We start from the raw sequence: 5,182 nt of genomic DNA, 5'->3' as shown, positions 1-5,182 counted from the left end.
AGGACGTTGAGCATCGCCTTATTACGGCGTTTTTTCCTCACGCCTCTCTCAGTCCCCACCCCAAGCAGCAGAAATTGCCAAGCCCAAGCATGGCAAAACATCAGTGGCCAATGTGTCCGAGCTTGGCAATACCTCGGCCGCCAATATTGGCTGGTGTTTGGGAAAGGTGACAAGCCAACAATTGGCCAAGCCCTGGAAGGCCAATATTGGACAACGCTTGGCAAAGTACCTTGCCATGATAATGCCAATTGGTGGACCCCACGCTATTTTCATGCACATTTTTGGCTTTGTGGCCAGTCCTTATGGCCAATGCTTATTTTACGAGTTGCCTCGCGGCCCGATTTCTGCTTTATACATGCCAGTATACAGGAAATTATTAAACGGGTGCGCATTATTTATTTAATGCGCACTCGTTAAATAATTTCCTGTACAATGGCATGTATAAAACAGAAATGGGACCGCGAGGCACAATAAGCAAACTGCATCAACTTTGCGAGCCAATTATACATACGTGACTTGCCAAAAACAATGGAGCAACACAACACACCGGGTCTCTCTGTGTAGCTTTTTTATTATTCTCATCAAATATACGAGAAACCTCGCTTAACAGTGGCAAGAATACGAACACAAACATGAAAGCAAACACAAATAACAGTCGAGAAAAAATTTTAAAAAGCGCTGCTCATGAAGCGCGAACCGATTATCATTCGTTTAGCTGCTTGAGATGCCTACAAAACACAAGCATTCAGGTAAATGAAAACAGGACCCTCATTCCTGGTAATTCGCCGACCTGCCAAGACCACAATATGTTTTTGAACAGCACTATTGTAGAATAGCCCAGCTTGGAAAGCTTGTCACTGCTGCATCCGCCACTTGTCCACGGGAAACACCTGTGCGTCGTAGCGCCTGTAATAAGTAAAAAAAAATAGTTCACTATAATGCTAAATTCACGCTGCTTACTAAATACAGCACCTATACAAGCCTTACCACATATCCGTGTGAAAATATTGAGCATAAAGTTCTAGCTTGTTAACACTCGCTATGAAACATAAAACGTACTGCACTATTCATTTTTCAATACTGCGTTTTACGGTGGCAGTTACTTGGCTCGTTCTTGAGAAAACAGTCCGGAATTTCACCGAAAATGGGCTTCACTCTTATTGCAGTAGCGCAAAGTAATATAAAAAGTCCAATAGACAAAGCGACACGCCAGCGGTTCCGTGAAATTTTGTTGTGCCTTCGCTCACTTCTGCCCCGTCAGACGCGGAATTCAGACGCGAACGGAACCGACGGAGAAGCCCAGCGGTAGTGTAATTACTTTGTCGCTCGACAATACCTTTACGTTGCTCAAGAAAATAATGAAACGAAAGCTTCATTAATAGGTAGAGTTTAATTAAGCCAGCGTAATACATCCGCAACTCTTATACTGCACGCGAGTCTTGCTTCAACGCATGCTGAACGTCGTGAACCTGCAGTGGGAGCACGGCTGCTTATTCGGAAAACACAAAGCCGGAAAAAGGATAGCTAGAACTGGCGTCACACAATTGGAAGCACATGTATGTGACCACTTTTTTCTTCGCAAGAACCAACAACACTAAGCAGCACTCGCGAGCGCCAGTTATAAACGACAGCTGAAGTTTTGGCGGGAACGAGCGCGAGCACTCCCGCACCGCGAAAAAATGAAATGGTGACTTACGTTTTCAGCGGCGGCCGTAGCAGGCAAACGATGTTATTACACCAGTCAGGTATACTTCACACAGCCACCGACACCAAAACGCACCTCACAGACACGTACAGGAGTACTACCGCAGTTTCAATGCCACAAAAGAGACGGAGCCGTCGGTGCAACGCACCCGTGAACCGGCCCCGCCGCGGGTTCAAAGAACGCGCAAAGGCACAACGCTGAAGTAGTTCGACGTTCACCGTTGCGTTAGGACACACAAATGACCAATTCCTACTGAACGTTTAACACTCTCTCTCACGCTGTTTTGAATAAGCTGCACTTTAGTTTAAGTACGCTTTGTTTCGTGGCACGGTGCTGTGGCTCTTTAGGTAACTACTTTTTGCTGCGTTTTGGCCTGTGCACCGCGCTCTAACCGTTTGGGGAACCGCCGCGGGCAACGACCGCAGTGCTGCCCTCGAGTGGTGCTGCTTGCGCGCCGGGTGCGCATGTACACACGCAAAATAACGCACACGAGTGCTCTACAGTGAGACTTCATGTAACAAAATGCAAAAACAGGCAAGGCTGTCGGCATTTACACCTGCCAATACTTTTTATTTAAATGTGCTACTTGACACAAGCTTGAAAATGATTTGGAACTACTTTTTTTGTTGTGCGCTGCGCGTGAAAACAAATTCAAAAACACGCAAACTTCAGTAATATTTTGAGTGAACTTGAGTGGTCATTCAACTAACAAGAACATGCCAAGACGTGCGTAAAGGCACTCAGAAATACCTGCGTCACATATAGGCTACTACTCTTCATAAAATTTAATGATCAAAAATTACGTCTGAATGAGCGCGCTGTCCAGTGTGATTTTTTGCGCACCGGCCAATGCGTGTCCTCAAGGCCGGTCGTATAGCGCTCGTTGTCCACGAATGGCTTTTGCGTACAGGCCGGCGTCTGGCCAAGCTATCGGCTGTCCAGTGTGATTTTTTGCGCACCGGCCAATGTGTGTCCTCAAGGCCGGTCGTATAGCGCTCGTTGTCCACGAATGGCTTTTGCGTACAGGCCGGCGTCTGGCCAAGCTATCGGAAGCCAAAGGGAAGCCAAGGGGCGTCCAATGATTGGCTATCGGCCAATGCTGCTTGGGACCCTCCGCGACCGACCATAATGGTTCCAGACGTGGACAGAGATCTGCACGCCATGGGGGAGTTTAAAGCGGCTATTCACCAGGGCAAACCACATTCTGCACCTGGTCATGATGGTGTGACATGACAGCACCTGCGTAACTTAGACGAGTCGGCACACTTAATACTGCTTCATATAATTAATACTTACTGGGCCTCGGGCGACATTCCCAATGACCTCAAACTGACGCTAGTGCATCCAATACCCAAGCCAAACAAAGACCCCTTTTTCCTGACCAACCTTCGGCCAATTTCACTCACGCCCACCATCTGCAAACTTATTTAGCGCCTAATCAATAACCGCCTTCAGTATTATTTGGAATACGTGCGTCCGTGGTTTCACCCGTCTCAAACGATTCCGTCCTCACCTAAGTACGCACGACTGCCTTTGGCTGCTCCGACGTGTTCTTAATCGCACATCACGGGCTGGCAACCCGGATTACGTTCTCACTTTTGACGTGCGAAAAGCGTTCGACAACGTTAGTCAATCCGCGATCCTCGAATAGCTCGCTATGGCCTTCCCCAGCCAAAGGGCCCAGAACTGGATTCGGACTTTTCTTGAAAATCGACCAATTCGGCTCAACAGCACACATCCAGGATGGTGCCCAAGAACATTTTATCTAGACAGGGGTGTTCCCCAGAGTTCTGTCCTTGGACCCGCTCTTTTTAATTTGGCCATGGCACGCGTAGCCCTCAACCTGCAACGGGACACTGCGGCTCGTTTTGCTATCTACACTGACGACCTCACAGTGTGGGTTGAAGCTGCCGACTACAAATGCACTGAACACATGGCTACAGAGTTTCAGGCGGCGGCAAACAGCCTCTCAACCACTCTCGCAACCCTCGGCCTTGAGCTGGCCCCAGATAAGACAGAATTTCTCCTGGTCCACGGTCAGCACCACCGCCTGCCAACATGCATCATACTATGTATCTACATTGGCGACACACCCATTGCCTCACACTGTGGCCATATCCGTCTACTAGGTGTTCCCCTCGCCAGCCACAACAGTGCTCGGCAATGGATAACGCAGCTGCGCAAAAATTTGAAACCGATGCTGCGCCTAATCTCTCGCCTTTCAAACAAATTTAGCGGCGCTCACTAATCGGCGTGTCTCACACTCTTAAGGGCAATAGCCGTCGGTCAACTCACTTATGGCACCCCGGCTTATGACCTCTCTTCGGTTCACAAGAAGCACTTAGCGGTGCTTTACCCGGCCATGCTTCGTACGATCACCGGACTTCCGAGGCATACTCGCATTGACGCTCTTGAACGGGCTGCCCCGGTCCCTCCGATTGAAGACCTCCTTACGGAAGCTGTACAACAACACCGGCTTCGGTGGACTCTAACACAACAGAAGACTGCACTCTAAGCGTGGGACGAACGTGTACCTCCAGTAGTTCCATCGCCCTCACCACCCACCCCCTCCCCATTGGTTAAGCCCGCGTGTCACAGTTGCTCACCAACGAACCGGAATTCCGCCTTCCCGTCGTACTGCCCGTGAAAAGGCCCTTCAGCGCGTCCTCGCAGCGATATTGCCGGACTAGGTCGATATTTTCACGGATGCTAGCCTCTCCCCTTCCCATATGGGTCTGGCATGGCGCTTCCCAGCTCGACCAGGCATGGACGGCTCCCTAACACGTCCCGTTTTAACTCGTCCCCCCTGGAAGCGGAACTCCAGAGCATCCTTGGCGCACTGGATCATTTGACCTTCACTGTTGCAAATCCGCCACCTCCACGCATCCGCATTCTCACAGACTCTCACCAAGCCCTCCAAGAGCTGCGCAAGCCCTTCACCGATCATCCAACAGTGCACCGAATCCAACATATGACCGCCATTCTGGCGCGTAATGGGATCACTACCCGTTTGGCATGGGTGCCGGGTCACACGGATTCGGATGGGGGCAACCAGGCTGCACATGATGCAGCACGGGAGCGTCTTGATAGTACACCTCCCCTGGTTGACAACGCGTCGCCCTCCTCCCCCTGCCCTCGCCTTCAACTTGATCACACACGCCAGGCACGGAAGTGCCGTCTTTTTTCCGTTACCCCTCCTGACTACCTGGCTCTGGCTCCCCCGATGCCTCGCTCTGCGGAAGTATTCGTCAACCAAGCTAGGGCCAACGCAGCTCTCACACCTCACATCACTACAAAATGGATTTACCCAACGGGGTCTCCACCTCCTTACTGTCCCCACTGCCCGATGGCCGTATTCGCCACCCTTGACCACTTAACCTGGTGCTGCTCTGCGTTTTCACTGTACCAGCCTATCCTCACCAATGCTATGCCTCCGGATGCCTCAGAAGATGACCCTCCATTTGAAGATCCAAATTT

General features: G+C 50.4%; 1 long non-coding RNA gene across 1 annotated transcript; it reads right to left on the bottom strand.

The window, feature by feature from the left end:
* Nucleotides 1-551: 551 nt before the first annotated feature.
* Nucleotides 552-1,850, bottom strand: LOC144180693 (uncharacterized). The gene is made up of 2 exons (XR_013324511.1): nt 1,697-1,850; nt 552-906 (listed from the first exon to the last, which is right to left on the bottom strand). It is a non-coding gene; the product is annotated as an uncharacterized LOC144180693 (long non-coding RNA).
* Nucleotides 1,851-5,182: the final 3,332 nt, after the last annotated feature.

Source organism: Haemaphysalis longicornis, unplaced genomic scaffold, assembly GCF_048455015.1.
Source record: "Haemaphysalis longicornis isolate Haplotype H1 unplaced genomic scaffold, Haemaphysalis longicornis Haplotype H1 scaffold_4, whole genome shotgun sequence".
Lineage (NCBI taxonomy): Eukaryota > Metazoa > Arthropoda > Arachnida > Ixodida > Ixodidae > Haemaphysalis > Haemaphysalis longicornis.
Note: the sequence above shows the minus strand (reverse complement) of the source record. Positions and strands in the feature narration are given on the sequence as shown.